Genomic DNA, 25,460 nt, shown 5'->3' with positions numbered 1-25,460 from the left:
TACCGGTATAGATGGTGCATTTTCTGGCTTGTGCACTCTTGCTGGCTATGCTGCTCTTAACTCATCCCATTGGCTGCTCTGCATAGTGCCAGTCTCCTTCCATGTAGTGTCAGTGGTAGGTTGTGCTACCACAGTTGTCCATGTGGGAAGCTGTTAGCGGACTAAATGAGGAACAAAAGCTTTCTAATTCCCTAACAACTTCAAGAAAGTCATTTATTTATTTATTTATTTTGGTGTTTGCAGCATGGTAAAACATTGCATTTTATTAATTACAGGAGTAGGTATAGTTTTATTTTACCCTACCGTAGGTTGATAGAGCAGCCAGGGCTTTGCAGCTTGTCCCCATTGACTGCCTATCCTTAACTCTCAAGGTGAGATAGTCATGATCCTTAGATTTCTTTTCATTTTGAAAGAGAGTTAATGGTTAACATATTATCAATATAGCGAAATAGAGTTACGCAGGAAATTTCCACTTAGCCAAATCTTTTGCCATGAGACTGCGGCAAATGGTTGGGCTATGTACATAGCCTTGGGAAAGCACAGTAAAAGTTCATTGTTGGTCTTCCCAAGTGAAGGCAAATGTAGGCTGGCTTGATTTTTCTAGGGAGGTACTAAAGAAAGCTTTAGCAAGATCCAGTATGAAATGATATTGACACAATTGAGTACTAATTTCTTGTAATAAACCAGTCATGTTTTGGACTGTGGCATATAATGGTCATGTTACTTTTTTTTTAACTCCCAATAATTTACTGTCATGTACCACATTCCATCAGGCTTCCCTACTGGCCATACAGGACTATTGAAAGGCCTGTGGGTGGGTAGTATTATTCCCACTCACTTCAACTTTTTGATAGTGGCTGAGATTTCTTGATGTTCTCTTGGAAGTTTATATTGTTGTGTAGCCACAACCGTCTGAGGTGGGGTACTTCTACAGGGGACTGTTTAACCTTGTCCTTTCAGGGCTGCTTCAGTTACTTTATAGTGGAGATGGAATTCCCTTATAGTGGTTTGCAAATGGCATTTTTGTAGAAAATTAATTCCTAAAATATATTCCAGTATAGGAGAAATATATACCATAGATACACTTATGTGTGTGTGGGGGGGAGTCAGTTTCCTAATTTGCAAGATTAAATTATGCCATTGACTCTGATTGATTTTCCCCTATAGCTGTCTATGGCCAGCATGGGTCTGTTAAATTGGGCTACATTTCCATAGATTATGGTACACTTGACTCTTGTATTTGCTAGTTTTAATACTTGTTGCTGGTTAGTAGTGGACCAATAAATGGTTAATTCTACCTGTGTCTTCTGATCTCTGGGGTTCCCAGCGACTGTTCATACCTGGGATATTGATCTCCCATTTAAGCGAAAGGGAAGGGGACTTGCCACACCTCTTCTGAGGTAGTGGAAAGCTCCTTGTCTCAGGCTTTGAATGGTGTTTTTTGTTTTTTTTTTTTTAATTTCTTTTCTCCCTTAGGAGTTTGCAAACTCGTTTCAATAAATCTTTGCTTCTTGGGCAGTTTGCCCCGTACTTTTACCAGGACTGCAATAGGCTATTTATTTATAGCCTTTATTTTTGTGCCTACAGCAGTCAGATCCACCTACATCTGCTGTGGGATACCTGATTAGGGCCATCAAGCTCATGAGGAGCCTTTCCCATTGTCTGTACTACCATGCTCTTTTCCCATAGCTTCTCTGACTTTCTGAGGTTGGCTGTAGTTTGAGTGGCAAGGGAAATGGGCTGTCCTACTAGTGAACTGAAGATACATGTAAGAGACCCACAGTAATGGTTGGGGACAATATGCAATACTGTGTCTTTTATTCTTGTGGTGAAGGCTTCAGTGTCAGGACCTACAAAAGCCACAGCATAAATGGTGTGTTTTATTTCCAGCTCCCTTAAAGCATCTTGTACCTCCTCCATATTTTGCCAATGGGGTTTGTTTTGGTTTGCTAAAACTGCTGGAATGCAGTGTACAAGAAATTGCTTTTATAAAAGGGATTTATTAAGCTACAATTTACAGTTCTAAGGCTGTGAAAATGTCGAAATTAAGACACCAACAAGGAAAGGTGGAGTGACTCCAGGGCTTCTGTGTCATATAGAAAGATACATGGTGATGCTGCTGTCCTCTCAGGGCTTCAAATAGCTCTCCATGCGTCTAAGCCTCTTGGTTTCATCTCTCTGCCCTCCGTGTCAACTCTGAGCTCACTTTATTTTTCTGCCTTTTGTTCTTTTCATATAGGGCTTCAATAAAAGAATTAAGACCCACCTTGAATGGGTGGGGTCACATCTCCATCTAATCAAAAGGTCCCACCCAAACAATAGGTATGCCCCCACGAGATTGAATTAGGATTAAGAGAACATATTTTTTCTGAGGTGCATAACAGTTTCAAGCAAGCATAGGAGTGTTGTATCCCCTTCCTTAGGCCATGCAGCCTTACACCCATCAATTAGCCATGCTAATTTAACAGGTGATTTTTACGTTAGATGAGGTAGCATATGAGCAGTATTGTAGTGAAGGGTGGGTTGTAATTGACACTAATTTACTTCTTTCTATTTCAGAAAGCACAACCCACTCTGTCCCATACCCCATAATTTCAGAAATCAATTGGGTTGGGACTCCCTAGTTGTTTGTCTACACCACTGCCCTAAATCGCCTAATTCAGCAATGGTGTAACTTCGTATAGTAAAATGTAATTTCTGTTCAGAAGGTTGGAATTGCTGAGCCCCAGGAGGTTGGTCCTGTGATGCCTTTCATTTTTGTTGTATTATGGGATGCACCTGTTGGAGTTCTTCGTTCTCTTCCACCTCCCATTTCTCCTCCCTTTCCTTTTCTGAGGAGGAATTTATGGGGTGCTACACTTTGGGGCCCCATCTCAGAGTAGCTAAAATCCTTTGGACTTGAGCCCGAGGCAACTTACGGCCTACGACTTGGACATACCCGCATGCCAGAGTCACTAACTGACTGCCCACTTGGCTCAGGCAGTCAGAGAGCCCCTCATTTCGGCCTTGGCAAGGCATGTATTTTTTCTAGTTTTAATTCCTTCCCTAGATGGCAGGTTATTGCTTTTGCCACTTGTTCTAACTCTATGACCATACATAAGGCTTCTAAAAGGGGCCAAGCACTACTCTTTGGCATGCTTTTTTTTTTTTTTTTTTTTTTTTGCTAAACTTTAGTTGTCCTGCTATCTGTTGCAAAACAGCAACCCCACTAGAGTTTTTAGAGCATCCCTATATTCTCATGGCTGTACCTCTTTGTCCAGGAGGGCAGCCACCCATCCCACATGGACGATATAGGCCAATTTGGGATTTTCTCTATGGATTCTCCCTTCTCAGGAGTCATGCCTGCTACGGCTAATGGCTCTTTAGTCTCTTGGCTAGCTCACCAGTTGTTCCAACCCAGCTCTTAAAGGGCTTGGGTTTACACAGCCCCGAGAACACACTAAGCATGGAATCGGACGTGGGTTTATTAGGATGTATGAACAGGAGGAGATTTTTCCTGGTGGCAGCTGTTCGGAAAATGGTAGTCAGCACTCCACAAAGGGTAGGGGATTTAAGGGTCCACTTATAAAGGATTAGAACAAGGACATTCTATAGATTATGAGAACAGAGTTTCAGCAGGGTCTTGTGACACAAGGGTTTGGAGATTTGTTTTCAACAGTGGTCAGGGGAGAAAAGTTTTAATGCTTTACAAGATAAGTGGTTTATGGTACTATCTGTACATTTTTTTCCTCTTTGAGGAGGTCTGTCGACTTTTATCTTCTGTCTCAGTTATGTAGGCACCTACTTACGGTGACTTACAACCAGTATGGAAGGAGCATCTAGGCCCTGGGTCTCCAAACATCTTTCCCTGTCTTCTAGAAAATCATGTGGGTGCATCTGGGATAGTCATATAATTTGTAACAGTGTTTTCTAGCCTGATATACAAAATTACTAAGTTTAATCTTATACATGCTTATTCTTATGGTCAATAATGACATATGAACATCCTTTTCCAATTCAGAAGACATTGTCTTTTACATGTTGTTTCTCCCCTTATTTCCTTTCACCCTCTTCTTCCTTCCCCTCTTGCACCTCTTCCTCTCCTTCCTCCTCCTCCTCTTCTGTTAAACTTACAGAAAAGTTGCAAGTACAATATAAATGTGCAGAAGACCTTTTATCTCACCAAATCAAGTAAAAATATATTGCCTAGACATGTTCATACACCTAGGTTGGATTTTATGATGTGTGAATAAAGCTGTTTAAAAATGAACAGAGAGAAACACGTGTTAGAGAAAATGTGAAGAAAGAGATGTACCTATTCACTGTCAGTAGAGAAACTGAGAGTGCAGCCCCTTAGAAGGCAGTGCAGTGGTTTCACCAGAGATTGGGGAGTAGGGACAGTTGCCATATGATTCTGAAACCCGGTTGCAATATATACATGGAGGAACTGAGTGTGGGGACAGGAATGGATATTTGCACACTGGTATTTATGGTGGCAGTGTTTGTGATCCACAATGGATGGAGACGGCCTAGGGATACGACGACTTAGGAATGTAAGGGGGAGCTATGGTGTATACATAGAATGGACTACTGAGCAACCACAAGAAGGAATGAAGTTGTGAGATATGCAACTAGGTGTATGAACCTTAAGGACTGTATGTGAAATGAAATGTTAGGATCAAAAAGACAAATATTATCATGCCTCACTCATATTGAGTAGCTATAATATAAAAACTCAGTGAACTGAAGTAAAAAACATGGATTCTCAGGTTGGGGCCTGTGGTAAAGGGTCCAAGAGTATAAGCTTTTACAGCCATCATCACATATATTCAGGAAGTGTAACTGTTATTTCTAAATTCTGAGACACTGAGCTGTTTGTTCATAACCTGGTCATTCCCAGAAACTTCGGGTATTTATGTGACACCTGAGACTCAGAGCTCTGAAGCTATGCAAGTTTATAGTACCCCATACAGGAACTGTTTAAAAAGTTGAAAAAATGATCAGACTTTGAATAGAGATATGAAGGAAGCTGATCTGGATAGGACTGGGGTAGATCAGAATACAGGGTAAAGGATGATATTGTCCGAATTCTAAAACTTCAACTTCTGTGTGAGATTAAGGGGAGAGATGTTTATTTGGTGCAGAATGTGTATTTGGGTAGTGCGTTTCCTAATTTAACTTGTACCATCAGTTTAGTTGAACACCATAAGTACACGGAATCTTGAATAGGGCGTGGGATTTTGTTGGTTTGTCCAGATTAGTGTGATGCTTTCATACATCCCATAGTAATTTGGGCAGTGAATAAAGAAGTATTTGCAAAGTCCCCTTGGGAAACTGGGGAGAGAGGAGGAAATATTCATCTTCCCCATTTGGAGAATTTCTGGTATTCTTACTAGCAATAGGCACAGCCAAATCAATAGGCTGAGCTCTCAGTCTTGGGGTTCACCCCTATGAAACTTATTCCTACAAAGGATAGGCTAAATCTACTTAAAACTTGGCCTAAGAGTCACCCCCAGAGAACCTCTTTTGTTGCTCAGATATGGCCTCTCTCTCTAAGCCAGTGTGGCAGGTGAACTCACTACCCTCCCTCCTACGTGGGACATGACTCCCAGGGGTATAAATCTCCCTGGCAACATGGGACAGAAATCCTGGGATGATCTGGGATCTGACATGAAGGGATTGAGAAAGACTTCTTAAACAAAAGAGGGAAGAGAGAAATGAGACAAAATAAAGTTTCAGTGGCTGAGAGATTTCAAATAGAGTTGAGAGGTTATCCTGGATGTTATTTTTATGCATTAGGTAGATATCCCTTTTTAGTTCATGGTGTATAGAAGTGGCTTGAGGGAAGTAACTGAAACTGCTGAACTCTGTTCCAGTGGCCTTGATTCTTGAAGACAATTGTATAAAGATATAACTTTTTCACTATGACTGATTGTCAAAACTTTGTGTCTGATGCTCCTTTTATCCAGGGTATGGACAGATGAGCAATAAATAAATAAATAGTTGGGGGAGCAAAGGGTAAAATAAATTGGGTAGATGCAAATACTAGTGGTCAATGAGAGGGAAGAGTAAGGGGTGTAGTATGTATGAATTTTTTCTTTTTCTTTTTCTGGAGTGATGCAAATGTTCTAAAATGATCAGGTGATGAATACACAACTATGTGATTGAGAGCCATTGAATGCACACCAGGTATCAAATGTATGTGTGTGAAGATTTGTCAATAAAAATATTTTAAAAAGAAGAATGTATTACCTAGAACCCGCAAATACTTTAGAGTGCATTTTTTTAAAACAAGAACATTCTTCTACATAGTCATATGACAACCATCAAAATCAGAAAATTAAATCAGTATCTCATTATCATCTAATCTTAAGATAGCATTCAAATTTCCTGATGATATCCTTTATAGCAAAGGATCCAGTTCAGAATCTTGCATTGCCTTTTACTGTCATGTCTTTTGTTAGTCTCCTTCAGTTTGGAGCAGGTTCTCAGTTTTTTCCTTGTCTTTTGCGACCTTAATACTTTTGAAGAATACAGGGTAGTTATTTTGTAGTATATCCCTCAGTTTGGTTTTGTTCCATGTTTCCTCTTGATTTTGATTTCAGTCTTTGGCAGGAATATCAGAAGTGACGCTGTGTTCTCACTGCATCCTATCACATGACACAGTATCAATTTGTCCCATTACTGCTGACATTTACTTTCAGCACTTGATTAAGGTAGTGTCTTCCAGACTTTCCAATGCAAAGTTACTGTTTCACTTTGTAATTAATAATTATTTTGTGGAGAAGTACTTTGAGTCTATGTATATATCTCATTTCTCATCAAACTTTTAATCTATTTATATTGGAATGAACTAATGGATTCCTATTTTATTCAAAATGTTATAATCTGTTGCAATTTATTTTGAGGATCAAAAATGTCCAATTTAGGCCATTGCATGCCCTTCAAGCTAATTTCCTTGTCTTTGTAATATGCACCCATATGTCTTTGAGTACTTGTCTTACAGTATGACACAGAAAGATATTGTGACTCATGTATTTTCCCTGTCCCATCTCTGGAATCAGACACTTCTCCAAAGAGCCCTGATTCCCCTCAGTAGAGAATGGTATTTAGAGAACAAGATCTAAGTATTGGTGTGCTCATTGTTGTTGGATATCTCTGTCCCCTAAGCCTCACAGTGTACTCACACGCACATGACACACAATTACACCCATACTTATTTCTATACAGCCATTGAATACCATGAATCAACATATACCTTCTCCTCACCTGGATTACCCCTCACCTTTCAGGCTCTGACACCTGCTTTAGGTTACCTTCTCATGGGGACATCCTCCTCCCCTCACTTAATCTCTGACATTCTGCATTGGGATCTTCTTGCATTGTTAAAAAACGTATCACTTTCTTTGAATGGATAGAATGGATGAATACATAAAAATTTTTATTGCAGGCTTTTCCATTCAGGGGCAGTTTTATTTTAAAAACTGTGTTCAAAAATCTATAAAATAATGTTTATTTTCTGTTAGTATAATCTTATCTCTTGAAGACATACATAAACTGTATCTGTTTAAAGTGTACAGTTTGATTTGTTTTGACATACACGTTAATCTATGAAACCATCACCACAATCAGGATAGAAAAGATATTCATGACCCCCTTCCAGTACTTAAGGAAGTTGATCCCTGTCTTCTTGCTTGACACAAATCTTCTGCCATCAACTTTGTTATTCTCTATGCCACATGCCTTTTTTCTCCAGTTGTTTGAGTTTTTCTTTTATTACCATTTTTTATCACTTTGATGATGATGTTCCTTTGTGCATTTTTCTTTATGTTTCTTGTGCTTAGGGTTAGTAGTTTCTTGAATCTGTGGGTTTTTAGTTTTCTATTAATTTGGACATTTTTAGAAATTAAGAATATTTTTCTGGCTTTCTCTTTTACAACTGGTTGAAATTTTACCATTGTTCACTGGTATTCTTTTTTTATTATTCTATTTTTTTCCTCGTAGTTTCTTTGTGGATGGTTCCTACTTCTGTTACTTCACTAATCTTTTCTTCTGCAATGTTTTAATTATATCCTGTATATTTTTCATTTTATACATTGTATTTTTCATCTCTAAAAGTATTATTTGGGTCTTTTTTTAAATATCTTTTATATCTCCACTTAACTTTATTTTGAACCTGTGGAATATAGCTATAATAACTATTTTAATGGCCTTGTCTGCTAATCCTAACATTTGTGTCAGTTCTAATTATGGGACATATTTTCTTTCTTCTTTATATGACTGGTAGTCATTGTTTGGATGCCAGATTATGTGAATTTTACCTCTTTAAAGGCTGAATATTTTTATGTTTCTCTAAATATTCTCGGGATTTTTTATAAAGTATAGTTAGTTACTTGGACACAGTTTGATCTTTTCAGGTCTTGCTTTTAAGAGTTGTTAGTGGGATTAGTGCAGTATTTAGTCTAGAACTAATTATCCCCACTACTGAACCAAGTTACTTCTGAGGACTTTACCCAAAGTCCCGTGAATTATGAGGTTTTTCCAGTTTCCCTAGTGGGAACAGGGACTTTCCTTGTCCTCTAGGAGCACCAGGTATGGTCCTTGTAGTCATTTCAGGTGTATTTTACCTGCCCTCTAATGCTTTCCTAACATACGTGTGCTGGTCAGTTCTCTGTTGAATATTCAGGGGGAACCTTTGCAAATCTCTGTGTTTTTCTCTCTATCCCAATTCTCTCCTCTCTGACATTCTGATCTGTGAACTCTAGCCACCTTGATCTTCCTAGATTCTCAGCTCCATTTTTTCAACTCAGGAGGTTTCTTGGTCTCCGCCTGGGTTCCTCTTCCCTATGTAATCATGGGGCTCACCTTTTTACCCCCTCCCTCTCAAGGATCATGACCTTGGTTGCCTGAGAACCTTGAAAACCATTGTTTTATATATTTCATCTGTTTTTGTTGTCGTAATTTCAGACAGGTTGCTAAATCTGGTTTTTGTTGCTCTTTTTTTTTTGTATGGGCAGGCAGTTGGAATTGAACCTGGGTCTCTAGCATGGCAGGTGAGCATTTTGCTAGTGAGCCACCATCACACTGCCCCTGTTACTCTATCTTTAATTTATATATATTTTTTCTGTAGATAATTAAAATGCCCATATCACTACCACCTTAGTGTGTATGGTTATATATATCTTTTCATATGTACATATATATTATCTTTCTTTGTGCATATGTTTCCCCAGTATTAAGTATTGCTCTTAATACTAATTCTTTCCACAGTATATAATTCCTTATTGCCTTCTGGAAAGATTATAACAGTTGCATCTACACTGGAAATATATTTGAGTTCTGTCTTTCTGTATTGTGGCAACGCATCTGAAAACTATCTTTCAATTCTAAATTGCTTATGTTGAGGTACAGTTTTAAATCACGCTGCTTCAGTTCAAGTGCTCAATTTCTTTTGATTAATCCTCCTGAAGGTACTTAAAGTTCAAGCTACTTGAGACCTTAAATAATGGAAGATGACTTATTTTAACAAAATAACACCTTTGTTCAAAACTTATTCTATACTGACTCACTTTTCTCACTATAGTCTCTATTCTCACAGACTCTTCTATTCTAGCCAGCTGTTTTGGCACTTGTCCCTCCCCCATTGCTTTCTTTTCTTCCCTTTTCCTATCCCACCACCTCCACTAAAATGAATGTGTTTATTCATAGTCATTGTGTTCTAGATCATTTGGGAATCACTCCTGATATTAGGAAATACCTTTCAAGACTCCTCCACCTCCACTGGCTGTGGTTGGAAGAGTCTCAGCCTGACTTATAACCAGTCTCAGCCTGGTTGTAGAGGTTGTAATTATCCTTGTCTTGGAAACTTTGAGGTGGGGAAATTCCCAGCACACACAAGCTTGGTGACTTCTGCCTTAAGCATTCCTCCATAGATATGGACCCACCCTATCTTTCAGGAATGTCTTTCCTTAAGTGGAAATCCTAATTCCTATAATTCCTATTAGTCTTTCCATTGCTCTGAGTCCCCATGCGAATGACTGAAGTTCATGGCCTACAGGTGCAAAGAAGATGAAGAGTTTGGACACTATGGCCTCTGGGCTTTGGAAAGAAACAGGGCAGTTTTAAGTCTGTCTGTTACCTAAATAGAACTTTCTTTTAATTCTCCTACCTTTGAAGAGAATTTTTTTGATCTTCTTAGTTGACTTCTCTTCCTTTCTTTCTCCCTAAAACGTCGAAGCCATCATCCCCTTTTCTTCCTGCTTTCTCTCTTGGGGAGTGATCACACCCAAACTTCTGTTCCTCACCTTTTGTCTAACTCAGAAACCTGCAGTTCCAGCCCCTTCCTGACCCACTGTTTCTAAAGGACAAACCTTTCCCCCTTTTCTAAGCATTGTGTTATATAACACAAACTAGCTTGAACTTGACACTGTAAACAGGGTGTGGCAGACATCTTTTGCCCTAGTAGTGACAGTTGCTTCGAGAGTATTCCACAAATTGTTCCACATTTCCGGGTTATTTTTGACAAGTTTCAGGATAGCATCTCATCAGGAACACTGCTGTGAAGTGAAAACTCTATACCTGTTAATACAGAGCCTTTGAAATCAAGACAAAGAGTTTATTTAAACAGTTTTCAGCCTGTTTTTTTTTTTTTTTTTTAGTTTCTAAAATAATGGATTCTGCACTGGTAAAATACTTGTAAAATAGTGTGATTGTGGTATGTGTGTTTCTCTTTCTATAGTCAGCACGAGAAGGATAGGCTAGCTGTATTCTTTCCTTTGAATGCATCAGCTGAGTGCCACATGGAAAGAATGATAGGCTTTTAGGCCAAATGTGCAATAAAAGGTCTGATTGAAAAGCTGGAGAAGCAAATGGAAAAACTGATCGTATGTGTGGAAGAGGAAAGATTTCAGGACATGAAATATGTTGTCTTCTGTGTGTATACTGAAGCACAATTTTGGGCCTAATATTTTAAGGAGGAGAGGAAAGTTTCTTGAATCACAGGTGGAGATGGTATTTTAAAACAAAACACGAGGAACTTATTTGGTATCTCAAGTGCATTTCTAATTTCTTTGTTCTACCTCTGCATGGGAAACAAATGGACTCTGAAAGTGATCCCAGCTGGACCATTTGGTCACCATTTTCAAGGGAGACAGTGGTAAGGATGGATAGTCCAGCAGCACAATGTGGCATGGCCATCTCTTTGTTACCCTTGCTTTTCCCTTTTTTGGTTCTTTAAGCCTGAAATTCTCATTTCATCAACTTTACAAATAAAGTTATAAACAAACAAAAATAAAATCTAGAAAGAACACATTTAGAAATAAATTATTGATTGACTTCTTCCACAAGAGGTGAAGAAGTTTCTCTGTTTTCTTGCTATTTCCTAGAGTTTTTATTTTAGTTCACTAGAGTTATATGTATTTCAATTGTATAGTTTTTCTTTTGATAGTTACAGTAACTGATTCTTCCTTGTAACCATCATCATCACAGGCATTCTGTGTGTTCATGGATAGACTGTGGATTATCAGTCTGTGTGTGATGCCGCTTCTTTGAACACAACATTTTGATTGGCCACATGAGTAGTTGTGTTATATCATCAAATAGATTTTTCAGGGTGAAATGTATCCTGCTATTTTATATCTTAAATTGTCTTGTTCTTGCTGGTGCAAGTAAATGTTGACTTGGCTGAGTGTAGAATTTTTGAGTTATTCCATATGCCTGACAAAACCTTTAAACTTGTTCCTTTGCCTGTTGTGGCCAGAAGATGGGCTATGTCCAGCCAGACTATTTTTTCCTCTTGTGATTTGATTTTTTCCACTTGATTTTTTATGAGAATTCTTTTAACTCTTGAAGCTTAGTGACTGAACAAGCCTGTGTTTCAACTGTAGATCATATACTTCTTAATCTTTCTTGGGATTTGGTGAGTTCCCAAACTATAGATTTAATATCTTCTTCTTTTAAGAAAATTTTACTTTAGTTATATTGTTAAATAACTTCTATTCCATTTATTCTTCTCAGGTATCCAGTTATCCTTACGTTGACTCACTATTTTCTTTGGCCATATGTTGAGTCTATATTTTCTGTGTGCCATATCTATCACTTCTAACCAGTCTAGTAACAGCTATGATTTTGTAATTTTCTTCTGCCCTGGGTGGGTTTTCTTTTCTTTTCTTTTTTTTTTTAAGGCTTTGACAATTCACCTTCACAGTGGGATATTTCATTACAAAATCACTTGTCAAAAGATGGATCAAATAAAAACTTTTGTTAGTAAGAGAAACACTATTAAGCAAAAATAAATAAATAAAAAGCACTATTAAGCTTTATCATTCAGACATGTATTGAATGCTGGACTTACCCAACAACAAAGAAAAGTCATTAATAGGTAGCCAAAATCAGCATCATTTGAAGCCCACATCCTCTGACCATAGTGCAGTCATATCATGACATCAGTAACAACAAAATGACAAAAAAGGTGTCACAGAACATACTAACCATGAGTCTAATAATATCATGCTGGAAATGAGACCATATTTATTTAAATGGAGTGCAGTGAAGCTACTATATATCAAAATTTATGTGACAGCTGAAAGTGCATATAGAATGATATTGATCATATTTGAGGATTAATTTAGAAAAGAAAACTGGCAAATATGCATTATGATTCCAGCCTAAGGATGAAGACACAGATAACGGCAGTGACGGCAGCAGTCACAGCGTTTCTCTCCTACAAGATACTCACTTGTTCCCAGGGAGTGAAAAGCTAGAACTGAAGCCTTCCTCATAGTTATTACAATCACATTCTCTCCAAAGGGTAATTGTGTAAGTTAAGGGGTGAATGTTAAAAGAGGTCTTCCCCACATTCCTTATTCTCATGAAGTATCTTGTGTCTCCAGTGTGATTTCTCCCATGGACTATAAATTTGAGGCAACATTGAAGGCTTTTCCATATTTCTCAGATACGTAAGATTTCTCTTCAGCGTGAGGGCAAAGAAGTCTGCTAAACTTCTGACCTCACTTGCTAAAGATGAGTGAAGATTAAAGGTTTTCCACAAATCTTACCTCCCCAGGGTTTGTTTTCAGAATGAGTTTTCACATTTCTGAAATGTATGAGAATTCAGGGAAGACTTATCTCATGTATGTTACTGCAATAGCTCCCTTGCAATATGTCCTCTTTCCTTTAACGGTATGTCAAGAAAATTAATGTTCTCCCACATCCCTTTCATTCATAGGGCTTCTCTCAACTGTGAATCTTTTTTTTTTTTTTTAATGCCGTATGGTGGGGTCACAGTTCATTCTTTCTCCATGTGAGCATCCCGTTATTGCAGTACCATTTGTTGAATTTTTTGTTTTTGGGAAGTGCATGGGCCGGGAATTGAACCTCTCAACTGTGAATCTTTACGTGTTTTTAAGCCCTGTAGAATTAGCAAAGGCTTTTTCACGTTCCTCAAATATGTAGGGTTTCTTTCCAATATGAGTCCTGATATGATTAGTATGTTTTGTGGAGTTAGTGAAGGCTTTCCCACATTCCCTGCATTCATAGGACTTCTTCACAATGTGTTTTCTTAAATGTTTATTAAGGTGTAAGGAATATTCAAAGGCTTTTCCACATTGCCCACATTCATGGGGTTTCTCTCTGGCGTGAATTTTCTTGTGCCTCATAAGGAATGACTGTTAAACCACGGCTTTCCCACAATCACCACATGTATAGTTTTTCCTGCCTACACTAGTTCTCCTGTTTGAATCAGCATTTTGAATTTGGACAAAGGTTTTTCCACTTTCATTATTCTCATTGTTTGTCTCTTCAGTATAGGATCTCCTCTGTGTAACGTGGATTAAGTTATTTCTGAAGGTGCTCCTACAGTGATTAAACTCATAAATTTTCTCTCTGAGGTGAGCACTCCTGCATGGTGTTGGGGCGAGTCTTCACCGACAGCTTTTCCAAATTGATTCCATTCATGAGTGTTCACAGCCATTTGAGTTTTGTTGTGTATATGAAACACATTATTCTGAGTTTCAGTGCACTTGATTTCTTCTCTGTTTGAATTCTCTCACAGGGAGTAAATGGAACGTTCTGCAATGAGGCTTTATTATATTCATTGTTTTTTATTGGTTTTATTGTTGAAGACAGAAATATATTTCAAAATAGTCGAGTCACATTTATGGATGCGTTTTCTTGTGGAATTTCCCTCTGAAGGAACAAGCTTTGCGCTATGTTGAGAATTGCCCCTCATTTCATGACATTCAGAGACTCTAACTGGAGACTCTGCTTTCTCAGGGACACATGCAGTTTACTTCAAATGTCACTTGCTTTGCTTGTGCAGTTCCTCTATTTTGTGTCATTTCCAGTCTTCTCCTAATGTGAAAGACCAAGAATCATTTGTCATGAGACATCCTTGGTTTGCTCTACAGAATGTTTCTGTAGCAAAAATATCCCACTAAGGGGTTGAATCTCTGGTTTTCAGTTGGGTTAGCCAATCTACAAAGTTCTGTTAGTGCTCCAGCATCACATCCCTGTAGAGCTTTCTCTAAGCAAGATTCAGCAAAACCCGCTCTTCCTTGGCGAAGTTCATGGCCATGTTCCTGAAGGTCACTGAATCCTGTGACATACTTGTCACCAAACCATCTGCTGGTTCTTGTTTCTGTGTTTCCTTGAAAGAGGCAGGCAAGACAGCACACATGGGGGCCTATCCAAGGCTGCAGTTGTCAGATCAAAGTGCTCCTCCAGGAATCTTGGAACCATGGCAGCTGGGTCCACCTTAGTGCTTTGGGTTCGGTAGGATCCAATATCCATTTCCTCTGTGCTGGCTTCTGGGGCTGTGTGGGTGGAGCAGCCTAAGAGCCTGCAGACAAGAGTGATGGACCTGGAGGAGCAGATACACATGACCTACAGCACTTTTTTCCCAGACGCTCCCAATCCTCCTCCTTAGTTGGAGGCAACAGATAAAAACCAGCAGTGTTTTCCATTGCCTGTTTGGCTCTCATACTCCCTTACAGCTTCCCCATCTCCTGGGTGGGTTTTCTTAAAGCAATGTTCCATGGCATCAACTTGGTTTTCTGCATTGCCATTTCTGTCTCTTTCAAATTTTTAGTTAACAGTGATTTTTCATTTTTTTAAATTTATTCATTTATTTTTATTTTACTACATGGGCAGGTAACCAGGAATCGAACTTGGGTCTCCAGCATGGGCAGCAAGAGCTCTGCCACTGAGTCACTGTGGCCCTAAACAGTGATTTTTTTAATTTCCCATTTAAAAATCATAGTAATTTGGTTAAATTTATAACTCAGTTATTACTACATTTATAAAGTCATAATAGCATTAAAGTATAAATTAAATTTTATAATTTAAAATGTCAACTAGCTCTATGAAACTTGCCAAGAGAAAGAAGAGTCCCTGCTCCTTCCCTACCATTTTACCTTCCCCCTAGCTACTACTTTCAGCTGTTCTAGCTGCTTTGTTTGGTATATGCATTTGCATTTCTAAGATTTATTTCTAGTTTTTGATATTTCAGTTCCCATTTGGAAGGTGTACTACATACCACACAGCCTGTATCTCATTCTAATACATTTTTTTGTCATGATTTTGCTTAAGTCATTATTGAGTGTTAATGTTATTACTACTTTTTAAATGTAATTCTTAACTGAATCAAGTAGAATTCTAAGAATCATTTTCCTTTTTTTTGCTAATTTTCTGTTCTCTTTTAACTTAATCATTCTTTTTATGTTTGCTGAGTTTACTGTGTACTTATTACTCATTTAACAACATAGTTTTTGACAGCTACAGGAATCTTTCAGTGTATCTCTTTCAATATATTCAGATAGATCAGTTGTTCTATCAAAGCTACTTTTTAAGTTGTATAGTATAACATATATACAAAGCAAAGAAAGAAAAAAAGCAATAATTTTTAATGCAGTCTTCAACAAGGTAGTTACGGGACAGATCCCAGAGTTTGTCTATCTCAGATTTTTCCTTCTAGTTGTTCCAGAACATTGGAGGCTAGAAGGAATATATATATATTTATCATGACAGTCAACTTTTTTGGTGTGAAAAATAATGTATATACAAAAAAAGCAATATATTTCAAAGCACACCACAACAATTAATTGTAGAACAGATGTTAGGGTTTGGTATGTGTTACAGTTCTACAATTTAAGGTTTTTATTTCTAGCTGCTCTAAGATACTGGAGGCTAAAAGAAATATCAATGTAATGATTCAACAATCATACGCATTTGTTAAACCCTACCTTCTCTGTAGAACTCCACCATCATCTTTGATCTTTCTCCCAGTCTTTAGGGGTATTTGGGCTATGCCCATTCTTACTTTTTCATGTCGGGAGGGGCTGTCGATCATACAGGATGGGGGATGGAGCTAGTTGATGTTCTGGAGGTGCTGGCCCCTCTGTATTTCTGTCTTTATCTGGTCCATGGACCTTTCTGGAAGTTGTAGGTTTCTGGAAAGTTACCCTAGTGCACGGAACCTTTGTAGAATCTTATATATTGCCCTAGGTATTCTTTAGGATTGCCGGGAATGGTTTTGTTTGGGGTTTGGTAAGTTATGATAGGTAGCAATGTCTAAGTGATGCTGCATAAGAGTGACCTCCAGAATAGCCTCTCAAATCTATTTGATGTTAAAATAAATTTAGTAGATTGAAATGCTGGTGATGGGTGAAGGGCAGGGGTAAAGGGTATGGTATGTGTGAATTTTTTTTCTGTTTTCTTTTTATTGCTTTTTCTGAATTGATGCAGATGTTCTAAGAAATGATCATGATGATGAATATAAAAAAAAGTATATATATGAATGTATATATATATATATTTGAATTCTTCCAGCCACTGATACTTTATTTGTTATACTTCTTTCCTCCCTTTTGGTCAAGATGGCATTGTTTATTCCACGGTACCCGGGCCAGACTCATCCCTGGGAGTCATCTCCCACACCCCCATGGAGACTTCATCCCCTGATGTCGTGTCCCACATCACGGGCAATGATTTCACTTGTAGAGTTGGACTTAGAGTGAGGCCACATCTGAGCAACAAAAGAGGTCCTCCAGCAGTAACGCTTAGGCACACCTGTAGGTAGGCAAAGCTTCTCTGCTACATACACAAGCTTCACAAGAGCAAGCCTCAAGATCAAAGGCTTGGCCTATTTGGGTGTCCCTAATGTTTGATGCAGTATCAGGGGTTTCCCTCGTGGTAAAGTTTAATAGTTCCATATTTTTTCTCCGAGCCCTCTAGGAACTTTGCAAGACTACTTTTTGAGTTCTTTCACCTGTCACTCAAGATTGTCTCTTCATAAATTAAACCCCAAATTTCTTTTTCCTTCTGTATTGGACCCTTCTTTCCGGCATCATCTTTTTTTTTTCCCCCACCCCCTGCCCCCACCCCATTTTTGAAGAGCACATCCTCCTTTAGACTTCTAGGTTGTAAAGAACTTTCCCTCATTCTCCATTGTCTTCTGGTTCCCAGGATTGTTGTTGAGAAGCCCAAAGCCTTTCTGAATTCTTTTCTTTTCCTTTCTGAATTCTTAATCCTTTGTATATGAGTACCCTCCCTCCTTTCTGATAGATTGTTGGGTTGTTTTTTTAATCCCCTGAATTAAAGAAAGTCACAATGATGACCTTAATGTGGGTGTATTAAAGCCCACTGAGGTGGGCAGGTACTTACTCAGTGGACTGTTACAATCTGCAAACTTGTCACTTATTCTGGAAAATGTTTTCGGTTAGTTATTTGATATTTTTTTCTCCTCCATTTCCCCTACTTTTTCATTTTGGAATTGCTTTTATATGGTATTAGACCTCCTGGAGTAGTCCTCTTTCTCATTTTTGCTTTGCTATTTTTATTCACTTTGTTCTTTATTTTTGGGGCAAGTTTCTTAGTTTTACATTTGAATCCTTCTTTTGAATTGTGGATTATCAGTTTTGAAGCCTCCTGCTTTTGCTTCAAGGAGTACAACATCTTTGTTCTGGTATTTCTATTGTTAACTTTTTCATCTGTTCAGATTTCAGAGACAAGCATCTTCTTTTCTCATGTGTTAACTGGTGTAAGGCTGGCTTTAGAGTGCTAGTTGGCTCTGGTACTTATATCTCATTTTCTTGGGCCTCCAAGTTTGGGGTTCAGAACTGTTTCTACTCATTACCTGCCAGACCATAGAGATGTCTGTAGAAGGATACATAAGTTTCAAGTATGACTTTTTTTTCCCTTCCCCATTTGATCTAGATTGTTCTATATCTGTGTAACACTTTTCTAACTCTTTGAGGATAAATTTATTCTTTCCTTATTTCAGCATCGGTGGCTTCTTCTTGCTTCTTTTCATAGTTTTTGATCCTTTCTTCTGTTTTTGGAATGGAGTCTTTAAAATCTTTACCTATGCAGCTTCTTATTTTTTTCTAGAATGCTCCGGCTTATCTTTTGTTTCACTAATTTTGTTTTCTGCTTTGTCTGGTGTTGTGTTCACTCCCTTATTTGTTTTTTGGTTTAATGTGAACTCTTTTCTGATCTCATATTTCTTTCCATGACTATCCAGTCTATTTTCAAAGATGCTGCTATAACCTTAAGTATTTTAGGAAATAAAGAATTTAGATATTTTTAAATTCTAAATTTTTCTTTTCTATAAAGAACATATTTCTTAAATAAATGTTTGTTCAGATTCTAGAGTCATCACTTGTTTTTAATCCTAATATGTTTCATGTGCTTGGTGGATTTGAATGTTTCTCGGTTATTTATTCTTAGAAAGGGAAGCCTATACATATTCAGTATGAGGTATTGCCCTGTGTGCTTTCAAGAAGCTGCTATGAGTCACTACTTGACTCAAGTTCAGATGAAGGAAAAGGTTAGGTTTGTAGTAGATTAATTCATCAATTAGAAATCTGTCTTCCTGGGAGGCTTGGGAAGGAGCCAGCACCAGCTCCAGAGGTAATCAAAAGAAGTTTGCCTCAGAACCAGAGAATTTCTTTTGAGTGTTTGGTGTGGGGCTCAGTAATTAACAAAGTCATTGTCCCCTGGCATGGCTTACCTTGTCAGAAGCAGTGGTTGTGATTTTCCCCCTCATATGTTTCCTGGAGCCATTCTCGTTGCCGCATATAAATCAAGAGTAAGTACAGCCAAGGATTACTTACTTGGTTGATCCCTGGAGCCAAGAATCCCTTTTTAAAAAAGTGTTTATTCTGGTAATATATGTATATTACCTAAAATTTCCAATTTTAACCACTTTATAAAATACAAATTCCACAGTGGTGTTAATGACATCCACAGTGTTGTGCTACCATCGCCACCACCTATTAACAACATTTTTCTGTCACCTCATACAGAAACTCTGTCTAATTAACTCCCCATTCTCCACCCCAGCCCCTGCTCTTGGTAACATGTATCCTAATATCTGACTGTGAATTTGCCTTTTCTCATTATTTCATGTAAGTGACAGCACACAATATTTGTGCTTTTTTTTGACTGGCTTATTTCACTCGACATGATGTCTTCCAGGTTCATCCATGTTGTAGCACATATCAGAATTTCTTTCCTTTTTACAGCTGAATAATATTATGTGCATACAACACATTATTGTCTATCCATTCTTCTTTTGATGGACACTTGGGTTGCTTCCATCTTTTGGCAGTTATGAATAAGGCCACCATGAACATGATGTACAAGTATCTTTTGGGTATATACCTATAAGTAGGATTGCCAGGTCTGTACTTGACTTCCGGAGCACTTGTTAAACGAATGAGTCTATTTTCATTGTTCCCCCAACTCTCCTGTGGCCTACTGTGCCCTCCAGTCTGCATCCTTGTAAATTAGGGTTTTAATCCGGGTCTTTTGGGTTCTCCTTCATTTATTTTCTGTCCACATAGTTGCATTTTTGCATGATTTGGGTGTTTTGTCTTAGTCTTTCTGTCAACTTCCAATGTTGATTCTTTCCAGTGTATATTTCTAGAAATGGAAATACTAGCTGGAATCCACTTAAAGTTTCTAGGAGTGATTCAAGTTATTTCCTAGTCATATGTTCAATTGATTATTTCTGTGTTAGTCTGGTCTAGAGGAATGAGTTTATGTAGGCTTCTTATTTGAAAATTGTACTTTATATATGCGTTTTGAATTTTAGGGGAAGAATATTGAGATAATTCACGTCCACTGACCTGTGAGAAATGGGTGAGTGGGTAAATAGATGGTGAGACTCATCTTTTGCAAGTGAGGGGAGTTAGGGGTAATTTTCTGGTTTTCGAGAAGAGGTGATAGAGGGTAGAAGAGATGCCAAGAGAGTGGAAAATGCAGTCAAATAGGAAAGGAGAGGCGGGACAAGAACAATGAATGGCCACAGACAGCTGGAGAGTCTAAGGTTTGTGGGGCCAATCCACACTTCTTTGTAGTTTCTGTAGCCCAAGTGCAGTCTTGGAACTAAAGCAAAGGAAAAGAAGAGTTAGGCTAACGGCAGGTTGGAAGATTTGCAGAGCATGTATCCATGTACTTGAAAGAGTTCAAAGCAAAGAGGGATATATTTCTTTAAAGCTTCTTATGGAATTTTTGGAGCTTTGGGAATGCAGGGCCCTAGTTTGTCTAAATCAATCTCTTACTCGTCTAGAGACCTAATGGCAGTATTACTTAGGGGATTGTCTTTTTTGTTATCCTGTCTAGTTTCCCATGATTTGTGTAATTTTATAAATAATCAAGTAAATAGGTTTCATAGATGTAAGCAATCACAGCCAAGATTGCTGATCTGTCCCCTTTGAGGTTATATGGCTAAACTCTTGTTTTTGCAGACTTAAATGACCATTCACCCCTTTATAAGGGGTTCTTACAAGGTGAGAACAGGTTCAACAAAAGGCTGAAAACTAGATAGGTCTTAAATGTTTTAGGGAAGACAATTAATTTCCCTTTTCATTTTCTTCTTGAAAATATGAAACTGCTAATCTGTATTTTCTGTATGCCTCTCAGGGATATGTCACATAAATCCAAACTGGGGATTAAAGCTACTAATGTATATGGATGACAGCAACACACGGCTCCCTGCTTCAGTGTTTGGGGAAAATAGTTATCTTGCAAGTCATATGACTTTTTTCCAGGATTACTGGAAATTTTTGCCTGAAAAGATTCCATGCACTTTTCATCTCTTCTTGATTCTTGTTCAATTGGAGGATTAATCTATGGAAAAATCATAGACCCTGGAGTTGGAACTGGTGTCAGGTCTCAGAAATCTCATTTTGCAGCCTTTGGTTGTGTTACCTTTCCGAGCCTCAGACTTCTCATCTGTGAAATGCGTTAATGATGTCTGCATCAAATGGTGTGGTATAGATTGAATCATTTTCCCCACAAAGACATTCAAGTCATAGCTGGTCTTGTGTGATATGAATCTATTTGTAAATGGAATCTTTGAAGATGTTATTAGTTAAGGTGAGGCCAGACTGAATCAGGGACTGAAGTTCTTATAAGCAGAGGAAATTTGGATACAGTGAAGAAAAGGAGACAGATGGGGAGAGAGACGGCCATGTGATAGAGGCAGAGATTGGATTATGGGTTGCTCGGAAGCTACCACCAGGATGCTGCAGAATTCAGAGAATGTGTGAGCCTGCTGGCCCCTTGATTTTGGACTTTTATTTCCCAATACTCTGAGTGATAAATTCCTGTCGTTTAAACCAACAAATCTGTGGTACTTTGTGACAGTAGTCCTGGCAAACTAAGACACCGTGTATGAAATGACTGCTCCATTTCACTGTATGTGAAATACCTGGAATCTTGCAGATTTTCAATAAATCCCAGTTTCCTACCTCCCCCACTTATATTGTTAGACATGAGGCCATATAGCACATTTGTTTCATGAGTCACATCCATGACTGTGTTACTTTCCTTATACCGGGTTAGGTAGGTGCCCAGGACTCACCCTTCAGGCAACTGTATGAATGCTGTGAATATTTAAAATATTTTAAGGTTATATTGCTTAATGACTTAACTTGCCTGAAGTGATACTGGACCCAAGCACACAATATGAGTCTTTAAGAATGAAATCTTGTTTTTTTTTTGTTGTTGTTATAGTCCCATACCCCCCCCACACACACAGTCATCTCTTCACCCCACATATATAGAGCAAGATAAGGTGAAATTATAGATACATGAGAAAGCGAAAGGAAAAATAAAACTAGAGGCAGGCACAAAGTGATGTCAGGAATAAATTCAGTATATAACAGCACACCATTGAGTCCTGTGATTTTCTGTAGCAGCCATCATGAAAAATCAAAGGGACTCCTATATGCATGTGCCTTTCTTATTTATATTCATAGCATGATAAACAATATTCTTTTTAACTTGTCCTGAGACTGAGGAGAACATCAGTGTTATCTCAGGGCAGCTAGTGACTTCTATGTTGAATCTAATAACAAGATAGCTTGGCAACTTGACCACTTTTATGTTAATAAAAGTATTCACTTTAACAGAGGGGAAGAAATAGGAAGGCACCATTGTTCTAAATAATGAAAAACTAAAGTTATTGAGGGGATAGCATGAAATATAAAGCACAGAGACAGAATAAAAATCAAAATTTAAAGTTCATAGGGATTACTGCCAAATCGAGGTCATATCTTTGGAAGGCAATTCTTTTGAGGTTATGTGACTTGCCCAGCATCATCTAGCTAATAGAGGGTAGTGCCACAGATTTGGGGTCAGAAGCTTTGGAGTAAACATCCAGTTCTAGCATGAATGCTACCCAAGACAGGTCTTGTGATATCTGTCTCAGTACTTCTACCATTATGAAAAGTATCATTTTTCAGTGGCTTAACAATGTTTAGGTATCATCTTACCTGCTGGCGAAACTAGAAAATAGGAGTCCAGGCAAAAGCATCTTCAAAGCAGACACTGGTTTAGTCTTGTTCATTGTGCCCCTAACCCACAGCTGATGCTCAATAAGAATCTGTTGAATAAGAGAAGGATTTTGTTAGGTGGTAAGCCTTTTCTTAAAATGAAAAACTACCCCCTTCTGGACTAAATTGCAATGTAGAAAGAACCACATCATCTTTTGATGAAAGTAGAGCCATGCTTTATGGCAGAGAATTTAGCTTTTTTTCTGAGTTTTCTTAATGAACATATTAGTAATAAAAGATGTGGCTATACTTTGTGTTTATACAGCAGCAGTCTCTTAGAGGATGTCAAAAGGAATTTATAAATACACTCTCACACACGTGGGGGACCGGACTATCCAGACTGAATGTCTGGACTTTTATATTTTGTAATTAAGATTTACTAAGCTCCCCCCCTACCCATTTATCTGATTACCTGACTCACTCTTATGATGAGCCCCTGTGATGTTGGGGGTGCCCTGCCTTTTTTAAGTCTTAAAAGTGGTATTTAGATTCCTCAAGGAAATGTAAACATGGAAGATGTTCACTTTCTTATGTTTCATACTGGGCTGGGAATTGGCGGTTGCTGTTTACATTAGTTCTGGTTCTGTCACTGTAGTCCCTTCTCCCCTCCCAGCCTCCGTTCTTTCATCTGCCAAAGGACAAGGTTGAACGAGTGACCTCTAAGACATTTGCTGCTACCGATCTCTTTACCCTTCACGTATAAACTGTCATTTCTCAATTGTGGGTCATTCAATTGTTTGATTGCTTACTGACAGGATCTTTTACCCCCTGCCCTCCCCTGACCCCCCAATGTCTAGTCAACACACAGGGTTGGATTAGAAAGTACATCAGCTTAGCATCATTTGAACAAAATGGTACAGATGTCATGGCTTTTAGATTTTAGATACTTCCTACTGCATTCCTCTTTTAATTAAGCTAGTTGGCATTTGGTGTAAGGTATTTTTGTTTTCTCTGGCCAATGGTACTTCATTCCCACGTGCTAGTCTTCTTAGGCTGTCTCTGAGTTTTCCCCTGTCCTTTTCCAGGTACACAGTTTCTCCTAGCATGACTGCCATCTGATCAGCAACCACAAGACTCCGCCTCCTGGGTCCACCGCTGGGGCTGAGTTCACCGCCCACAACCCACAGAGCTGCCATGGCCGCTGCTTCTCCTCTCACCCCTATCATTTCACAGCTCCAGGTAAGCAATTAGAGGCTGGGGCTCCTGAGGGTTTGGGCTAATGAGGGTTTTATTGAACATTCACATTGAGTTTTAGAGGGTGTATTTGACTCTAGGAATTGTGTATATCCCCCTAATTATCATTTGGTGGATGTTTGGATAATAGTGGCTTTGTGAAGGAGGTACCATTTAGTTCAGGAAACAGTTGAAACAATGGACAAGTGATTTTAGTGAACTGGCCTCTGTTCCTAGAGACCTTGGTTTTCAGTGCTTAGGGTGCTTGGCTATTACCACGGGCATCACACTCCAAGTCCTGCTATTTGGAGTTTAATGAAATGTCTCAGGATAGATCTGATCTTATAATAAGATTATAACTGAGTGCTCTGCTGTCACATTTCCTCCATCTGCACCGTATTATTCTTATTGTTATAATTATTATTTTGTCCTGACCTGTTCTAGGAACTTTGAAAAAATGTAATCCCAGGAATTTCTGAACCGCGGTCACAAAGTGTTACTTTTTCTGTCTAGTGAAGCATAGGTAAACCAGAAGAAGCATTTTCTTTTTTCAGATTTTTATGCAACCTGATCTATCCGAGTGTTAACTGGACTCTTTCAGTTTCAGCAGACAGCATGATACAGCAGGGAAGAGACACTGGAGTCCTATAGTGTGAGTTCACATCCCTGCTCCTCTGATTGCCAGATAAGCAGACTTAGTCATGCTTAACTCGGCCTCAATCTGCAGTCATGAAATGTCACATGGATTAAATGATAGAATATATGTAAAGCACACAGTAGGCGCTCACAAGTGTAGTTTACCACTTGTTCTTCCTCCATCTTCTGCTGCTCTGTCTAGAATTTGAGCCCCCATGACAATCATTTTTAGGCAAGGTTATAGATAAAACTGTACTTTCAAGATAGAGCCGATTGATGGAAAGTTGAGTATTGATGATACAAAATGTCCTACAGGGCTTTTTTTTTTTCTGTATCATTTTATGGGCCACTAAACTTGGTGTGTATTTCAACTCAGATTGTACATACGAGAGTAAGAGAGCAAGGGAAGGAGGGGTAAAGGGAAAGATAGGTCCATTTTTACCTCATTTACTATAAATGCTTTCTCCTCAAAAAGACCTTAGAGTTTTATCATGTAGATGAAGACTTTGCTGTTCTTCAACATTTTCAAGTTCCTAGGATGTTTAGTAGTTGTTCTGGAGGACGAACCAAAATGCGCACATTGTTAAGCCGCCATCTTGACCGGAACTCGGATGTTTAATATTAGTGCCATCATGTGCATTTCTCTTTCTAGTAAATGGATCATTGTTTTTTCATTTTCAATACTTCATTTACTTTGGGTGTTTGTTTTTCCTTTCCTTCAATTGGTTTTTTTATTTTTTTTATTTTTGGTGATCGTTTTAGTTTCTGAGAGACTTGGTGAATGGGTAAAGACATTTAGTGCCTTGTACCTAAGGTCACCATTTCAAAGTCTAC

The 25,460-nt window shown here is 38.4% G+C and overlaps 1 long non-coding RNA gene and 1 pseudogene across 2 annotated transcripts in view; both read right to left on the bottom strand.

Moving 5' to 3' along the window:
* Positions 1-25,460, bottom strand: part of LOC143667465 (uncharacterized) — a 76,725-nt gene extending 51,265 nt beyond the window's left edge. For both annotated transcript variants that reach the window (XR_013168050.1, XR_013168048.1), the window contains exons 1-2: positions 25,069-25,460; positions 22,758-22,867 (exon numbers count right to left, since the gene is read on the bottom strand). This is a non-coding gene — a long non-coding RNA (uncharacterized LOC143667465). The remainder of the gene's footprint in view (positions 1-22,757; positions 22,868-25,068) is intronic.
* Positions 13,371-14,581, bottom strand: LOC143665016 (zinc finger protein 114-like; annotated as a pseudogene).

This window comes from Tamandua tetradactyla, chromosome 2 (assembly GCF_023851605.1).
Source record: "Tamandua tetradactyla isolate mTamTet1 chromosome 2, mTamTet1.pri, whole genome shotgun sequence".
Taxonomy (NCBI): Eukaryota; Metazoa; Chordata; class Mammalia; order Pilosa; family Myrmecophagidae; genus Tamandua; species Tamandua tetradactyla.
This window is presented reverse-complemented; position numbering and strand designations above follow the sequence as displayed.